Source organism: Eulemur rufifrons, chromosome 2, assembly GCF_041146395.1.
Source record: "Eulemur rufifrons isolate Redbay chromosome 2, OSU_ERuf_1, whole genome shotgun sequence".
In the NCBI taxonomy this organism is placed as follows: domain Eukaryota; kingdom Metazoa; phylum Chordata; class Mammalia; order Primates; family Lemuridae; genus Eulemur; species Eulemur rufifrons.
The window spans coordinates 73662530-73681936 of NC_090984.1; the positions used below are offsets into that span (position 1 = coordinate 73662530).

The 19407-nt window shown below is 40.2% G+C and overlaps 1 long non-coding RNA gene across 1 annotated transcript in view; it reads left to right on the forward strand.

The window, feature by feature from the left end:
* The window catches only part of LOC138379161 (uncharacterized), a 123319-nt gene extending 110517 nt beyond the window's left edge, over window positions 1–12802 (forward strand). Inside the window, exon 3 of the long non-coding RNA XR_011231975.1 lies at window positions 12759–12802. This is a non-coding gene — a long non-coding RNA (uncharacterized lncRNA). The remainder of the gene's footprint in view (window positions 1–12758) is intronic.
* Window positions 12803–19407: the final 6605 nt, after the last annotated feature.

Sequence of the window (19407 nt, forward strand, 5' to 3'; positions counted from 1 at the left end):
AGGGGAGAGGACCGTCCAGGGAGCCTCTTGGTACCCTATTGCTCCGCAGTGACTTGGCTGTGGGCCCTAGAATGGCGATTGCGTGCCCGCAGATCTCCGGCCCTGGGGGTGACTGCTCAGGATCCGGTATGTACCAGAGCCAGGGACCTGGCCCGTTCCGAAGCTCACCGTGGGTCCCCAGTTAGAAGGCGAAAAGAGAGGAGAAAGAGAAGGAAAAAAAAAAAAAAAAAAAAAGAAAAGAAAAAAGAAAAGGAAAGAAAGAAAAGAAAGAGGAGAAAACGAAAGAGAAAAGAAAAAAAGAAGAAAAAGAAAGAAAGAAAAAGAGAAAAAAAAAAAAGAAAAAAAGGGAAAAAAAAAAGAAAAACGCAAAAAGCCAAACCAAAAAACACCAAAAACGCCAACAAAAATGAACAAAAACAAACTACATAGCACCTCACCACACTGCAAGGCAGAAAGATACACAAATCTGAAGTATATAATTCAGCGACTCAATGTTTTTTTGTTTGTTTGTTTGTTTTACGCCTTAGCACAGCTCGGCCCCTTCTCTTCCGCTCGGCTGGGTCCGGAGCGGCCATTAGATGTTTTTGTTTTTACGCCTTAGGGCAGCTCCGCCCCTTCATGCCCGCCCTGCTGGGTCCCGGGCGGTTTCGCAGTGGATTTCAAGATGGCGTCTGCGCGCCCGCACAACTCCGAGGGTGGTGGGGATCCAACCTCCCGCGCTCAAAAAGGCGCGGCAGCCAGAGGCCCAGAGGGCAAAGGTGCCCGCTGGGGCTGTCCGGCTCGTGAGCCGCCGGAAAAAAAAAAGAAAAAGAAAAGAAAAGGAAAAAAAAAACAAAAAACACAAACACAAACAAACAAAACCCAGAAGAAATTTACCAAGAATAAAATATACAGTTCGGCGAGCCTATTCTTCTTGTTCGTGGGCTTTTTTTTTTTTTTTTTTGTGCCTTAGCGCAGCTCTGCCCCTTCACCCCGAGCACGGCCCCGGCATATCCCGCACTCCTGGCGTTGGTTCAGAGACCAGCGGAGGGCGCCGTGCAGAGAGAGCCGCTCGGCACTTTATGGCTCCCGAGCGGTTTCGCCCTCGCTTTCAAGATGGCGCCTGCAGAGCTCCGGGGCTGGAGGAGACCGGCTCCCCGGCAGGCAGAGACTGCCACTGCCCGGGGGCTGGCGAGCAAGGACGCGCACTGGGGGTCACCGACCGCCGAAAAAGGCAGCACGGGCAGAAAGAGCCGCTGGGCACTTTTTGGCTTCCGAGCGGTTTCGCCCCCGCTTTCAAGATGGCGCCTGCCGAGCTCCGGGGCTGGAGGGGACCAGCTCCCGGGCAGGCAGAGACCGCCACTGCCCGGGGGCTGGCGAGCAAGGACGCACACTGGGGGTCACCGGCTGGAGAACCGCCGAAAAAGGCAGCACGGGCAGAAAGAGCTGCTGGGCACTTTTTGGCTCCCGAGCGGTTTCGCCCTCGCTTTCAAGATGGCGCCTGCCGAGCTCCGGGGCTGGAGGGGACCGGCTCCCCGGCAGGCAGAGACCGCCACTGCCCAGGGGCTGGCCAGCAAGGACACGCACCGGGGGTGACCGGCTGGAGAACTGCCGAAAAAGGCAGCACGGGGTACGACGCTATTTGCTGTCCGGGAGTCTTTTGTGTTTTTCCACCCTGGGGCAGATCCGTCCCTCCTTGCCAAGCGCTGTCTCAGCTGAGATCCCCCAGGTTCTAAGGTAATTTTGCAAAAAAGCCTCCTGTCTCCAATGCGCCACGTATCCCTCAGTGATCCTGCGCTGGCCTGGGTCAGGGCTCTATTCAATTGGGAGCGGAGGGCAAGCCGCTTTCCCGAGAGGCTGCACCCGCCCCGGCTGGGGGCGGGTGTATCCGACCCGCGCTCCGCTGGCTAGTGTCTGTCCCGCGTTCCTAATATTCGTTCACCTCAGACCTCACTCGCTCTGTTTGTCCCACGCTGATTCTCTGTGGATTCACACCGCTGTTCCTGTGTGGGAGCGGTCTTCTAGCGTTGTGGCAGGTCCGGATCGATGCCTTCCTTCCCGGGAGCGCAGATTCAGGCCGTCACCACCACTCCGCCATCTTTTTCGATTATTTTCTTTAAACAATGAAACTGGACTCTCTGAGGTATTTTTAACTCTTACTTCTCATCTTGTGAAATGAACTATGCAAATATTCTTTTTCTGGCTAGCAATTTAGAATTCAGAATCTGGTGCAGTGTAGGGCTCTTGCTATAGAGCAGAACACTTGCCCAAATGAGTAAAATGCTAAAACAGGGCTTAATACAGGAAGGAAGCTTCTGAGATTAGCTTTACTCTCCTTTCTTCCTAAATTGGCTTGAGATTCATCTGTTTGTGGTTTTCAAATTAACCAGGTTACTTATGACTAGGCTCTAAATACAAGCCCTTATTATAAGTCCAGACATTCACTAACCATCAGATAGTAAGTCTAGACACCTAAGTCCAGTATTTCTTTTTCATTGTGTCTTCTTCAGAATACTAGTTCCCAAAGATTTCTGTAAAACAAAACAAAACAAAACAAAACTGGTTTAATGGGACCATGGCATGTTTTGTTTAATGGGACCACGGCATGTTTTCCTCCTCTCTGGGAGACTTACCAATTATGATGACCAGCTGAGGCTGTTTTGTGGTATTTAAGGAATCCATTCCATAGTGTTTACTTGGTGTTTCCAAACAGATTTGATCATAGAATTCTTTTCCCCCCATGAAATATGTCCCTTCATTTTGGGAAACTCCATTTCAGTCTGATTTCTTGCTTCCTGATTTGCATATTCCTTATGCCTTCATTCCTTGTGTCCTCCCCCCGGACAGGAAGTATCCCTTTCCTCATCCCAGCCTTTTCTTAATCCTACCCAGTTACCTATTCCCACATGTTCTGCTTACCTGCTGTTCTCTGCCATCATCAGTTGTGTCTCGTCTTTGTACATGTCCCTTCTGGCCTCCAGGTTTATTGGTAACATTAAATTTTTTCATTTTTATAGTCATTCTCTGATATCCTTTCTTTTCTGCATTATATTAATGTCTCCCAAATGCTCTTTCTTTATGGCCCCAGAAGAGATATTGTTTACGGAAAATTAGAGATGCTTAGCATTAAATTTAGTTTTAGTTCCTTCTCCATCTCCTTACCAGGAATCCTTTCTGTATTAGCCTTAAATAACCATTTGAGTTCCAGGGAGTCCATCACCTTGGAGTGCAGCCCTCTTGATTTTGGACAGCTCCAAGTTTTAGGAAATTCTTTCTTATATTAAAATCAAATATGCTTCACTGTCATTGGTGGACTTACTTCAGTCTTTTTGCATTTTGTCATGTCCTCCCTATATGTTCTGTTTTTCAGAAGAGCTCTGCATATGGTATCGTTTCTTGACATTTTAATACTCTATTGACCCATTTTTAACTAGTATATCTCTTCTTAGTAATGAACTCTAGTAAAACTTATGCTCACAACTTAAATCCTCTTTCTGCTAAAATAGCATAAGTTTGGTTTAGATTGCAGCTGGTGATACCACCATCTATGTGGTCAGCAGAAATAATTAGTGTCCTTGCAAGGCAGCAAGTTGAAGATCTAGGAGGGAAAGAATTCAGAGGTTTGATCAGGAAATGGATGTCAGTCACTCATTGCAACTCTGGGGAAAATTTTGAAGTGGATGAAGCTTGTTTTGATACTCTTCCCTTATTCTTTCTGGACTCTTTTTCGCATTGCATGAATTCCCTTCCTGTTTTTCTCCACCTTATGTGCCCAGAATTTCTTGCTTTTCCCCCTCAATTATAATAAAAACTGCTTTCAGGAAAAGATTTGATTTAAATTACTTGTGTCTTTGTTAAGAAGATGACATACTATCAAGTGTGTGTACACTTTAAGCATACTGACTGAAGGCATTGTTCTCTTATGTGGAAGGAATTTTAAGCTTCAACAACTGGGTGTGAGACATTTTGGAGGACTAAGCAAGGTATTTATGTTGGTTTGCCTAAAATCATGCAAATATTTTGGCTGCCTGTTTTCTTGCATTTAAATCTGTGCCTGCAAATTTCCCTAAATATTCTGTTCCCTTAAATAAATTTACAGAATTCATCCTACCTACCTAAGGATTCTCCCATGCAATGTTTCTCAAACTTTAAAATCAATGTGCTTCTGGTATCAAAGGACAGTGAATGCATAAAAGCCCTGGGATCTGAACATGTGGTTTTGAAGAACAGTGCTCAGAATGAACCTGATTCCTTTGTGAACTTGTTTCCTCTTCTTGGAGACTAAAAATCAATTTAATCCAAAAGATCAATGAAGATGGAAAATTACTGTGGAAGTTTTACCCATCCAGGGCAGTAATGATGGCATAGCACTAATCTAGAGAATAGCTAATCCCTTTTGATGAATGGCACATAAATAAATACGTTACAAACAGACCTTTTACTGCACTACATGTCCATCTTTTATTGTTTCAGGGTCACTTCAATAGTGAGGCATTTTATAAATGAAGCTGTCCTATACAATATAGACTCTCACAGAGAGAGGGACAGTAACTCTTAATTCATCACTGAATTCAACCCAAGAGAATATCCTTCTTAACTAGGCATTGTGTGAATACACAACTTAATATTTCATTTTGATATACAGCCAAGGATTCTGAACAAAGATGAATATAATTTATACAAAGTCACCTTCATGCAAATGACAATTTTGGATGAAAGTGGGAATGCCTATTTCCTAATCATAGTTTCTTCATTTTTCCTGATAGTCCTAGGAGTTCTGACACAAGATGCTGGTGGTAAAAATTAATATTGGGTGATAATAAATACATTCTTCTGAGATGTTATTTACCTTTTCAGTTTTTTAAAGATTGTTATGATTGTGACCACTGTAAAACTACCCCAAAGTTATTTCAATCCACATTGTCTTTGCATGTAGTTGGTATAATACTAAACAATTTTATTGCACCTTTTCAAGTTATATGACAATTATTATTTTAAGAGTTTAACTTTGTTATTAAAGTATATCTTAATATTATTAAGATGCCATTGTTGAAGATGTGAGTACTTTCAATCTTAGTCTACATTGGACAGCATACAGTACCTACAGACTTACAAATCACTTAACATGTAACTTTAAAAAAATACTCTATGTGATTAAAATGTGTGACTCAAGTGTCCAAAAGAAAATTATTTATATCTGCAATCTAAAACCTGTGTTATTCTTTCCATACTAGTTGCATGATGATAATTATTAGCTAATTGATAAATGAATCAGTAATTACTTAGTGAACACCTATTATCTGAAAACTTGGGAGCCCAGGCTTGGAGAAGTAGTAGGAGGTGGAATCAGCATTTAGGAAGCACCAGTTATATTTGATGTTTTCTGTGCTCTGATGATTGGTTTATCGTTGACTTACCTAATGATTTGCTTATCTTGATAGGTGGCATATCTTCCCTGTAGACTTTGTGCTTGGCCCCATAACTTGCTTTGATGTTTGGGATATGGGCAGAAATGAAAGCATGCCAGTGAGCTGGAGCTTTCAGAGGCTTTGTGTGTGTCCAGTCACCCTTACTCCAGCTCCTAACTACTACTTCAGCCTGGTTTGGAATAATAAAACACATGGAGCCCTAGCTGAGTATGTTCTTGGAAGCCATTGAGATATTGTGGTTGTTTGATACAATATAACCTTAGGAAAGTCATATATATAAATTTAAGCTTCACAGCCACTATATGAACAATAGTATTTTTATTTCACAGATGAAGAAATTAAGAAGACAAAGGGATTCAGCAATTTTTCCATGGTCACATTGCTAGGAAGTGGCAGATCTTACCTGCAGGCCAAAATATTTACACCACATCCTGCTTCTTAGCATAGAAATATGAACAATGGTAAGAGCCCTGCCTGAAAGTCAGGAAACCTATGTTCTTCTAGTCTTTGAGAAATTGTCGAGTCTTTTACTCTAGGAAAGTCATGTAGATTGAAGTCTCTGTTGGGGTCATAATTCCCTTTCAGGGATCCTGTTGTCTCTGGTTAGTAGACTGTGCATACAATTGACATTTACTGAGGATTACTCTGACTAAGATTGTCCATAGTAAATATTAGCTGCAGGACTCTAATTTCTTTCAGAGGTAGTGCTATTACTTTTCAATATAATGGGGATGAAAAGAAAGCATTAACTCTCAATTCTCAAAAGATTTATATAATTTGTGAGTCATAGACTGTAAGTAATCAGATGTTCAGAAACACTTAAAGAAGCTCCAGGGATAACGCCAGCTTCTACTCTATAGTGGGAGTTAATGCACTTCCCCCGCAGAATGAGCTGAGCAGTCAGAGTGCTCATCTGAGTAATTTAGGCAAAACTTGTGGGTTTTTAAAATAAGCCTGAGTTTCGTGGCTAATTACACCAACTCTTATTTCACTGGAGACTTATAGAATGACCCTATAGTCATAGATTAACTATGAATAACTTAAAACTTTTAGAAGAACGGATCCATCCATATAAATGAGGATATGGTATAAATGAAGTTTCCTTTAGGTCATGATTCACATTTTTTGTCTTCTCCTTTCCACAAGTATCATTTTTCTTTTACGAATCATCATACACTCACAGCAAGGGAGGCATTACCAAATAATCACCAGTGCCATCAAACCTTACTTTTGATACCCTACAATCAGGCAGTTTTGTGGGCTTTAGTTTCACTTATCATTTCCCACAAAGACAAGTAACAGGTTTTCTCATAAAATCTCTCTCTTCTACATGAGAATAGAAAGACCTGTCTAGGTTATCAAGAAAATCTTGGTGCCCTAGAATTGCCTCCGAAACTCCTCCTTGTGGTAGGAGTTTTACGTATATGATCACCTTTAAACTTCACAGCAGTTTTAGATGTCAAGGCTTGGCAAGTGTGTAATTTCTCCACATGCTCAGGGTGCTGGGATTCATTCACCTCTCTGTCGCCTGACTTCAAACCTTTGCTCATCCTTCTGCACCGTGCTTCTAGAGAGGTCTTAAAGGACGGTGCAGTGTTCCCAGGTCAAGTTCATGGCTGAGAGGTGGTACAGTGAGTTGTCTGAAGACTTGAGGGCTAAGTGGGGGGAGTAGGGTGGGAGAGCCCAGGGAAGAATGAGAAGCGGACAGGAGGATAAATACGATGCGGGGAGGTGAGAAAGCCATTAAGATTTTCTTTTTCTGCACCGTACTTTTGCCAAGAAAAAGTCCTGATAATAAGAATATTTTTAATAGCAACTCTAAGCTTTATAATATGTTCATTCATATGGTGAGAGTTCTTGTTTATGATTTCAAGGTTCATTTTTAAGGGATATGCTTATAAAACTTGATACACTGATATCTCGAGGTAGTCTTTAATGTTCCACAGATTTCCCTTTTGGAGTCTCCCTTCTCCTTGTACTAGCAATCTTTAGTCCTACATTCCAAGAAAGCTTACCACCCCGTTGAGCATCTACCATGAAGAAAGCACCCTTGACCTTGACCCCCTTGGCATCCTTTCTATAGGCCTCTCCTCTCCCCAGACCCGGTCTCTGTTGATCCTGGCCTTTCCATTTTCCAACTCAACACCAAAATTTGCCAGTCAGATGTCCCATTTCTTTAGGGTGCTAAAGAAATCCATGCTAATTCTCTGTGTGAATGATTGTTTATTCCATGTGGATAACATAGCTGTTCTTGGCCCTGGGCCTTCTGAACAAAATGTTTTCCAGTTTCCTGGAAATAACTTATGACCTATTGGAGTCATAGCGTTTTAAAGCTAAAAGCAAACTTAGAAGAGTGTCTGATATAATTTCATCATTTTTTTCAAATGGGAAAATGAGGCCAGTAGAAATTTCTAGAATTTGGTTGTTAAATCACACTTTCAAGATAGTGATATGGCAATTATTGCTTTAGAAACAGCGAAAAAGAGGTACAGAACGAAATGATCTGATTGAAGCTACCCAGAGGATCAAAAGCCAAACTGAAATAGGTTTCCTTTCACCTACCTTCCTTCTGATTTTGAAAGTAATGTTTGTAATGTCCACAAGATCCTTTTACATGAAGATAAATTTTCAGCCGCAGATCTCCTTAATTTTGCTTATAAAACTTATCTCTGTCTTTTTAAATTCTGTTCAGTTGAAATTTCATGGGTGTCTGAACCCTGGCAGTAGCAGTGATTGGGCTGGTGGGTAAGCAGAGTTAAGAACTCCCTCTTAGGTTTTAGTTGCTTTTATTCTAGAAGTCATCCTTCTCTTTTTTTTTTTTTTTTTGGCATTATGCCAGCAATGATGTGATTGAAAAGAAAATTAAGAATCAACTTCTGTTGGTGTCAAATTAGTAACTTTTGTAAATAAGAAAAGCTTTTCATCAGGAGTTTAAAAGGCCATCTAAATTTTATAGTTTGCTTAACAAAAATGAGTACTAAATACTGTAAACCAATAATTTCTAAATTAGCTGTAGTAATAAAATATGTTACTTACAATAATTAGTTTCTATTTTCTAGCTGAGATTACTAAATATATTTGATGTCTTTGCTTTTTCTGTACTGAATAAGAATCTTGAGATCAAATGCTTTGTGATCAATTCATAACTGACAGGTAAAGGAATTTATGTAAGTAATGATATGACAGAGTTTAGATATGACAGAGTTTAGATTGGGAATTCACCATTTATTCTTTTTTCTTTTCTTTTTTTTTTTTTTTGTTGAGACAGAGTCTCACTTTGTTGCCCAGGCTAGAGTGAGTGCCGTGGCGTCAGCTTAGCTCACAGCAACCTCAGACTCCTCGGCTTAAGCGATCCTACTGCCTCAGCCTCCCGAGTAGCTGGGACTACAGGCATGCGCCACTATGCCCGGCTAAATTTTTCTATATAGATTTTTAGTTGTCCATATAATGTCTTTCTATTTTTAGTAGAGATGGGGTCTTGCTCTTGCTCAGGCTGGTCTCGAACTCCTGACCTCGAGCGATCCACCCGCCTCGGCCTCCCAGAGTGCTAGTATTACAGGCGTGAGCCACCGCGCCCGGCCCACCATTTATTCTTAACAAAAGTACAGATTCTTATTATTATGAAAGTAAGTTAACGAGGTTAAATGACTTCTGTTCATTAACTTTCTTTTCTTCTATCCCAATCCCAAATGATACTTCTCACCAGTAGCTATAGGATGAGATTCTATTTTTTGGCCTAATATGGTATTCAATACCTACTTTTTAATAAAATTCCAGATTAGATATATGATTATAATTTTATGATGTATCATATAAAAGTAGTAGCTCTATCATATGAAATTCTTATCCTGGTGGGTCTAAAAGTTAAAGATTCACTACTTTATACTATTTGTTTTTATAAAATAAAAGCAGCTAATATAGAACATTTACTATGTGCTACGTGCTATGCTAAAAGCTTTACAAGTATTATCTATTTAATTTTCACATAAACCAACAAGGTAGATACAATCATCACTCCTATATTAAAGATGTGGAAACCACTTGCCCGTGGTCCACAGTTTCAAGAAGAGCTGGAACATAAATGCAGGTTTGCCTGATTTCAAAGCCTGTGCGCCCACCATTGTGTCACATTACTTGATGGAACAAGAAAAATGATGAAGAAACCAGGTAAGAAGTAATACATGGAAGCCAGGCAGAGAGGAAATCTGAAGTAGGATCTAATTCTCACTCTTTTTACCAATCCTAGCTCAAAACAGCACCTTTGCTCTATTGCAAATATTCTTACTTGATTACGAGTGGATAAACTCATGGCTGGTTGGAAGTAAAATGAAAAACTTTCTCTGATCACTGACACCCAATCACTGGAAAGTTCTGTTGATTCTTCTAAATTTCTCTGAAATCCTTCTCTTTCATCCTCACTCCCACCGACTTAGTTTAAAAGTTCCTCTTTAGGTCTCGTCTAATATCTTCTGACTAGTCTCTCTGCCTGCCCACTTTCCCTATCCATTTTACAATATTCTTTCAGTGTTAAGAGTTAAACTAGATACAACTTGTCACCAAGGAGCTTATGGACTTGTATGAGAGACAACACGTAAATAAGCAATTTATGTGTGGTAAATTCTTGATCTATGTGGTTCTACGGGAGCATAGAGAGGTCAGAATTTCAGGGAAGAGCCAAGTCAAAAGGTGACATTTAATGGAAGTGCTCTTTACTAATACTGGAAATAAAAAAAAAAACATTCTAGTGATAACTTCACTGCTCCTGATATTAATAGTTACTAAGATATTATTTTATGTCAGGCACTGTTTTAAGTGTTTTTCATGCATTATCTCATTCAATCCTCACAACCACACTCTGGAGTAGGCACTGTTATCTCCATTTTACACCAAGGAAACCAAGACTTAGACATTTAAGTAACCTGCCCAAAGTTACACAGCTTTGGAGTGGTGGTGCTAGGATTTTAACTAAGGCAGTCTGAATTCATCACTACATTTATTTGGGGGGAAAGAGGAGGTGAGTTTTTGTATGTATTGCATTTGAGGAGTAGAGTTCTTGCAAAAGCAGTGTACATGCAGATCTCAGGTTTAGGAGATGTGTTAATAGAATTGGGAGTCATCTGCCTATAGAAGTTATCGGAAGCTAAGAACATCTGTGAAAATGCCCCCAGGAGAGGGAGGTTAGATTAGAAGAAGTTTAAGAAGAGAAACTTGGAGGCTACCATTATGTAAAGGGGAAAGTAGGGGTGGAAGAGTCACCAAAAACATGGCAAAGGAGGGCCAGAGAGGACTATAATTTGGAGAACGTGTCACTTTTATATTATATTCAACAGTACTTAAATCAATTACAACAAGCCAGCTTACAGTACGTTCCTTCAAAGCTCTTTCCAAAAGGTAGCAAATGAGCTATCTTGTAACCCTATCAAAAGAAAAAAGAGGCTCTTCCTACAGTCAGCTGAGCCTTGGTCTTGCTCTGGCCTACACTGCACAGCCACCTAAATAATCGAACAGCTTGGCTGGTTTGGCACATAGGAGTTAGAAGAGATCACTTATTGTCCTAAAGAATCTGCCTTAGCTCTCTCTTTGCCCAAAGAAGCTTACTTCTCTGTTTAAGTCTATATCACAACTGGCGTCTGAGTGACTCAGCTTTTGTCACTACCTAGAGCAGGGGTCAAACAAACTTCTTCTGTAAAGGGCCAGATAGTAAATACTTTTGGCTTTGTAGACCATACAATCTCTGTTGCAACTCCTCAATTCTGGTATCTGTTGTACCATGAAAGCAGCCATAGATAATATGTAAACATGTGGAACACAGGTTCCAATAAAACTTTACTTACCAAAACAGGGGATGGGTTGGATTTGGCTCAGGGGCCAAATCCATGGTTTGTTGATCGTGTTCTAGAGTCACGCCTGTCAGTTTGGTGTCCTTTCAAACCTTTTTCTCATCTCTGATTCGTTCTTCATTAAACACTTAGCTCCACAGAATTGAATGCTCTTGTACATCTTCCTTAATCCTTCCTTATTCTTCTCCTCTGGGATATCCTCTTGTGCATCCCCTAGTGAAATGCTCTGGTCAAGGAACGTTTTTAACAGTTATCGTAAGAGCATCTCCACAGGTAGGCTAAAATGGAAGCTGGCAGTTAACTGAAATATGTCATTGTGAAATCCATAGTGTTAAGGTGATCTGATCTATTGCTATTCTAGTTTCTTAAACACTTCCCCCCCAATTCAAAATGATTTATTACAAAGTGAGCTTGTTCTGTATTTTATACTGTGGTGGAGTTGTACTTAATAATATAACAAATTATATTTTATTTGTGAAGTAAGGAATGATTCTGATTTCTGTGCAGCAAAACCATTTTTTTTTTTTTTTTTAAGTAAAATCCTGTTGGTGTGTTTTGCTTCCTTGGGAGTTGGGTAATTTTGTGAAATATAGAAGGGTGCCTAGCATTTCTTAGATGCAATCCCTGTGGAAGGACACACATGGTGATTGCAAGATTACCCTCAGAATTGGAGAAATTCAGCTTACCACTGAACATTTTAAGTAGAAAATGAAAGCATCCATTGCATCTCAGTAGAACTGAAAATTGGAAAATAAATACTAAAACAGTTTGCTTCCTAGTAAAGCAAGATTTAGAAAATATTGGAAATCTGCTAAAGCATCATTTTCCTCCACAGTCCTTATCTTTAGGGCTCTTGCTATTGATTATGAAGTGCATTCAAATCTTTTTTTTAAATTGCAAAATCCTTATTTATATGCATTGATCTTTACACCAAGAAAGCTGATAAAGTCTGACTTTCCAATCTTCCTGATCGTAATTGAGTTGTTTATATAGCATTTCAAGTCTGCTATCAATTAAGCAGCCATTCTATGATATGTGAGTTGAGAAGTGAAATACAGTGATTTTTGTGTCAGCTCCATTTGTGATAAGAAATCAATGCATGAACAGCAGAGCCAGGAAAACTTTGAAATCCTTTTATGGTTTTACATTACTTTCTTTGGCAGGTGGGCCAGACATGTGCTGCTTGAACCCCCTTCAAGGAAGGTCTTGCTGCCCAGCTGTGGGGAGTGCAGTTAGCAGACAGCCTGAAGCTGTCAGCTCCTTTAGGGTCGACCTCCGTCGAGGTTATGCCATTCCAGACTACTCACAACTGATGATTGCATGAGATGAGGGGCTATAAAGATCAGGCCATTTCAGCATGAAGTGGGATATTCTGTTAGATAATACTTGCTCCAAATCTGTTAGCTTTGTGGGGTATGCATTGCAATTTGACTTTTCCTTCTTTTTTTTTTTTTTTTTTTTTTTGACTTTTCCTTCTGCCAAACCTTGCTTCCTCCCCTTCTGTTCACAGGTGTTTATCCTTCACAAACATCGTCATTCAAAACTCCATCTCAGCATCTGCTTCCAGAGAACCTGGGCTGCAACAATAGATAATTGGTCACCAATCCTCTGGCTTCTTTGTAAAAGAAAACTATCGGGGGACTTATACTTGGTAGTATTTGGCCCATAGTGGTGATAGGTTACCCCAAGTTATTCACATTGTCTCAGTGAGTCCTCCAAGAGGAAAGGCTTGAAGAATAAAACAAAGGTGGGTAATCTTGGACGCATATTCTGTGAGGCAGACTGTGGAAACTGCTAGAAACTTGAAATGGTTTACTGTCTTTGCCTAAAAAAAAGTTTATTTAGTCTTTTTGGCATACAGAGCCTTAGTGGAAATCAAGGCTGCCAACTGATCAGACCATAACCACATAAGGTAAATTGCCTCATCACATCAGTGCAAATAAAGCAAATGCTAAGCTGTAACCAATCAGACTGTTCCTGTATGTCACTTCCTTTCTCTGTCTATAAATACTGCCTGTCCACATTGCTGAGTGGCGCTCCCCGAACCTCTCCTGGTTGCAGTGCTACCCAATTCATGAATTCTTCTTTGCTGAAATAAAGTCTGCTAAAGTTGATTTATCCCCTTCTAACAGCAGTACCTAGGGAGTACTATTAGCTGCAGGACTTTGTGTTTAACCACTTCATTCCCAGTGTTGTGGGACATACACAAATATATTTATAACTGACATCCCTTTGATTGCAGATATTAAGCCTGTAATATTCAGAGTTGCTGTCAGGGCTGCAAATTTTTAATCTCTAGTTTCCTGCCTCCTCATCAAAATGGCAGCTATTATGCAGTTATATTTTAAAAGGAAACTCACCCTTCTTTTGCACAACTTTTAGGAAAAATAAGAGGCTTATTTTCTGAAAGGAAGAATTAACTTCATTAGGGTGAGTTATTTGATCTCTAACCTGTGGCAATTTTGTTCTGAGGATACCTCATAACCAAAAGGAATTCTGCAGCAGAGCAAACAGAGATCAGAACTAGGGTATCATTGGTATGAATGTTTGCATCTGACTCTGATTACAATAAGCAATGTGGCCTAGCTGGAAACGCTGTATTTTCACAATTGACAGACCAAGCAGCCTGCAGCAATCAGCAAAGGGTGGCTTATTTTGAACAAAAACATCCATCAGACTGTGATGAGAAAAGCAGAGCTGCAATCAGTGGCAGGTTCTTCAAAGAGTTGTTGATGAAAAATGGGCTTTACATGTATCAAGTGGAGAAGGAACTGCTGCTCCTTTTTTAGCCTCATTTGCATGCATGGACAATAACATTGGAGACATTTTTGAACATGAAAGAAAGTGATACAATAGTTCTATCATGAGTGGGACTTTTCTGTCCTCATCATAAAATAGCATACCCAATCTGTGGCAGGAATAGATTAGGTGCAAAAAGACACAGTAATAAGCAATTTCAAAGAAAGTTCTAACATTCACTCCAACAGTCTTATGCAGATGTATTATTTTCATTGGTATTATGATGGAAGAATTCTATTGATGTAACCAAAAAAAATGGAGATCTTGGATAACATTTTTAGTCTTATCTATATTAGCTCTATTTCATATGACTAAAAATTAGAACTTTTTAGCTCTCAAATCCTTCCACTGAATGATATATCATGAAAGCTCTGTAGGTTCAAAGTTTGTGATCTGAAGTGAAAGAAAAGTTGTCCAAGTAGGAATCTTCAGCTTTCTTCTTTTGACAGCATGTCCTGCTGTGGTTGTAAGATTTTGGTTTTGAAATGTGCTAGAATATTTGGAAGTTTTGCTTAATGTGGCAGAAAGAAGCTAAAGATACAAAATGATCTTCATTTTTAAGTATTAAATTCTCTCTCCTTGAGGCCCACTAACTATGCAGAGAAGCATTTAGAACTGGGGCCAATCTTGTCTTTTAGGCCTACAGTCCCCAATCCCCGAGCTGCGGCCAGGTAACCAGTCTGTGGCCAGTTGGGAAAACAGGGTCGCATCCATCACTGCTTGAGCTTTGCCTCCTGCACCCCCTGGGCCCTCATTTTCATGGAAAAATTATCTTCCATGAAACTGGTCCCTGGTGCCAAAAAGGTTGGGGATCGATGTTTTAGTATTTTAGGCAGTTCTCTGATTTTGTGCTGTCTCCTGCAGGGAAGCTGGGGGAGGAAAGTGAGATAATATATTGGTTTAAGTTTATGGCATCCAAAGTCTCTATTCAAAAGCATGGGCCTTCTCTCCTATCTCTTATCTTCCATTTGATAGTTTCTGGATTAGGTCTTGGCTTCTGTATTTGCTTAACTTCTCTATTTAAATCCACGAGGATTGATTGTTTCTCTTTATGGGTATGCTGAAAAGTAAAATAAGCAATTCCAACTGCCTGTCTCTTCAAACAAGAGGAAAATTAATACTGTGACGTAAACAGATACTAATTACAAAAATAATAATATGCATATCAAGCAAAGATAAGGTCTCACTTGCCTCAGGCATGATAGACTATCAGTTTCTCCTTTTCTGTCTTGTACAGTTGTTGAAAATCTAACAGCTGGTGCTCAGACAAAAAAAGCTATGCAGAGGTTGCTATTCTGAAGGTGAGGTTACTTTCCTGTCCTTCATTACTCTGCCTAGTTTTTGTTTATATCTTATACAGAATTAGAAAGACGTCATGCAAAATGCTATTGGCCACTTACTCATTGGCTTTGCAAGCATTTTATCTAATGCTCCTCCAATTAGTAGCAACCAAGTAAGGAAGGCTATGGTCAGCTGTAAGGTAAACTATAAATAGTTTCAGAGAAAATTTCAGAGGAAGTCTGTGAGTGATTGCTGAATGCCTAGAAAAATAAAATCCTGTTATTTATTATTTTTGTACTGAATTAGCTCCTCAATATCTCCTTAGGCTGACTGACCACCAGCACTGTTGCCCTGGTTACAAAAACCAACTCAATGGAGCAGGGAGCATGGTAGACATGCCAACCTGAGCAATTAAAATGGTAAATGCCAGATTTTATAATGTGTGGATGGATGTTTGTACTAAGTGTTAAAAAAATGTATCTTGCCACAGGGAGGGAATGATAATCTGAATATTCTTTTCAGAGCTCCCTGAGTTTCCTTGCTGGGGTTGAATAGGAATTTGTAGAGCATTTTCCCCAAAGTGATATCATCTCTGTATCCTTTTTGGGTGGTAGCAGCAAGCCTATTGGACTTATGAATCCTGATGTCTTCTTTCAGTTTTCTATGTGGCATATTACATGATACCATGAGAAAAGTATGCCAGCAATTCAAGCAGAAAGAATTCCAGAAGACTCACTTCATAGTCTTTATTCTCTGATATATCTGGAATGACAATAGCAGTGAAACCTCAAGCTGCTCATTTGGATAGAGCAGACATTGTGCACTTGGATATGACTATTCTTTTTTTATCAAATCTCCCGTTATTTGCATTTATATGATGCCTTTCTTCGAAAGCTCTTAAAGCAATTTCAGCTTCACAATACTTGTGTGAACTGAATAAGAAAACATACTTCATTTTGAGGTTGAGATAAAAGATAAAATTGTCAATGACTCTCCTCAATAGACAGAACACAGCACAGTGGGTGCTCAGTTTTCCCACACTGATTTCCCTGGAAGCCCCAAAGAAAAGGTTATTAAAAAAACGAACACTGATTCTGGGTCCAGACATCCTGGGGCAAGGGTCCATTGATAGGCTTCAGGGCTGCTGTGAACTCCCTGAGACGATGCACAAAGTGTAGTTCTCCTATGCATTTTCCTGGGCTAAGGGTTTGCAGTATGGTATTTATCTTATTTTCACAAGGCTTAGGGAACATTACCTGGAGGAATGCTCTTCAAACTTCTGGTGTATCCAGATCAATTGTGATGTTTGTCAAAAATTCCTGGCCACACATCTGGAAGTTCCAAGTTAATAAGTTTAGGGTGGAGCCTCAGGACCTGAATTTTGACACCAAATGATTCCAATTATGGTGAACCAAAAGACACACTTAGAGAAACCCTGGCCAAACTCCTTGGGGAGTGACTTACTGAAACATTTGGAAATTATTGTTTCAGACTGGGGAGGAGAAGCTAAAGTGTGGGACCAGAGAGAGGGTGTAGAGGCTATAATAGTGGCAGAAAATGCCAGACACTTTGTTATGTGTCTTAAAACCAGAATCACATTTCAAGAGAAGTTAAGCTATAGGTCTTCAAGAATGAAGGATTTAAAATGGAAGATAAAACACCTTATACAAGAGTGATTTAAAAGATACAGGGCAAAGCATTAGTGGACACAATGCTATTTTTACTTATCTGTTTTATATGGCTTTCTTATCAGAGAAATGGGAGCTGCTGGCAGGAAACAAATGCTCAATCAAGTCATTAAATGTCAGGTAGCTGGAAATTGAAATCCTATTATTAATTAGAACTTAAATAACATAAAGTGAATATGACTATTTTGCTGCATTGCTGGGAGAAATGAGTTAGCTGAACCAAGGTCTATTCTAAAGTAGCAAAGTATTTTGGGATTGGAAGACTAGCATAAATGGAGAGATTTTATTTTGCTGAAGAGAGAAATTCTGTTTCCATCCCACAAAGACAGTGTATTTGACGAGAAGTTTTATGAGACTATTATTTTAACTAGAGTCATACCTGAACTGGCAGACCATCCCGATTCAGCATAGGCTTATGGGTTGACCAGTGCAGGAATACAATTTATCCCACCTGCTATCACACTTTCCTACATGAACTACTCTTACGGAGGCCTGAGAGAGTCCTCTTGTTACACTGTCATCATTCATGCTGCCAAATATACTTTGACGTATGTGGCACCACACTCAAGGAAAATTGCTTCATGAACGTTTATTTAAAGCTATAATAATGTTGGTTCTATGCCTTCTTTACTTGTTACTTTGTCATTTAGTTTGGTTGTAAGAATATGATGCGGGTGGTGAGTCAATTGCTCTGAAACCTCACTGCAATCTGTAAAGTACTATATTTGTAAAGTATCTTTTGGGAAGTACATAGCGTCTTTTTGAAGAGATTCTTTTTAAATTTCACCGAGCTTCTGTAAATGTATTGACACACACTTAGAGTACACAATGCTGGAGCCTGGCAAGATCTTTAGAGAATACGTGCACATGACTGATGAAATGTCATGATTTATTTGGAAAAAGTTTTTAGGAAATCAAATTGCATTAAAAGTGAAGCAAGCTTTCTTATGCATGTACAATGTACGCTGATGTAAAGTTGTAGCAAATGCCCCTGAAGAGAGACTTTGAGGAAAACAGGAGTCTTGGCTGCAGGGATCTCCGTCTGTTAGGGTAGAAAGCCTAGTAGGTGCTCATAGCGTGGATGGAGAACAGTTTCTCACGGAGAGATTAGGATATATAAAAGAAAAAAAGTTTGTTTTATTTCCTTAGAGGAGAGAGAAAGTGAGAGAATGAGAGAGGGGAAAGGGGAGTGGGCAGGGAAGAGAGCAGGGGGATGATGTTTCATCCCAAAGAAAGAGAAGGGAGGTGCCAGCCCTGAGGACAAATGGCTTGCTGATTTTAAGGGGGAGGAAGAGGAAAAAAAAAATAGTGATGGCTGTCAGTTGATAACAAAAGTGGTGGCAGGATGTCAAAGTCCAAGAGTTAGTTTTCCCACCTTTCCTTGGAGATGGAATTATTTTAGGAGATGTGACTCTGCCCTTGAGATATGGTTGAGGCTGTAGCTTGTTCTCCTGGTGTTTACTCAGGAACTCTGTAAAAGCAGATTCTCAAAAAACAATTTTAAAGAGAAAAATTTACATCTCTTTTCTGTCCATTCTGCTCTTTTCAGAAGTAGTGCAAAACAGAACTCCCTCACGATGTCTGTCAGAAGAAGAACTCGTAGGATTGATCTTTAACTGTTACTGGAAATTGTGGGATTAGGTATTTTCCTGTTATTTTTGCAAGGCCGATCCCTTTCATTATCCTTCAGGTTGGCCTGACCCAGCTGAAAGCAGTCTTCCTGACCTCCCTCCTTGGTCCAGTTCTTTTGTGACCTCACTCCCCTTCTCCCCACCTCCACTCCCCTCTCTCCAACACACATGAAGTCCTGTTTATTGTTGAATGCCCAGCACTGTAACAGAGGTAATGGCCTGGAAAAAAATGGCAAAAATATTTTCTTTTTTTTTTTTTTTTTTTTGAGACAGAGTCTCACTCTGTTGCCCAGGCTAGAGTGAGTGCCGTGGCGTCAGCCTAGCTCACAGCAACCTCAAACTCCTGAGCTCAAGCGATCCTACTGTCTCAGCCTCCCGAGTAGCTGGGACTACAGGCATGCACCACCATGCCCGGCTAATTTTTTCTATATATATATATTTTTTTTTAGCTGTCCATATAATTTCTTTCTATTTTTTAGTAGAGATGGGGTCTCGCTCTTGCTCAGGCTGGTCTCGAACTCCTGAGCTCAAACGATCCGCCCACCTCGGCCTCCCAGAGTGCTAGGATTACAGGCGTGAGCCACCGCGCCCGGCCCAAAAATATTTTCTGTCTCTTTAAAACATCCTCCACTCCTTTGTGAGAACTAAAGCCTGTATCCTTGCCTTAGGCCAGTGGTTGGGAGGGGCAGGGTAAGTCTTTTGTTTATTTGTGCAATAGGAGATGGCCCAGCCCACTCTGGTCAAGGGAGATCCTGGGTAG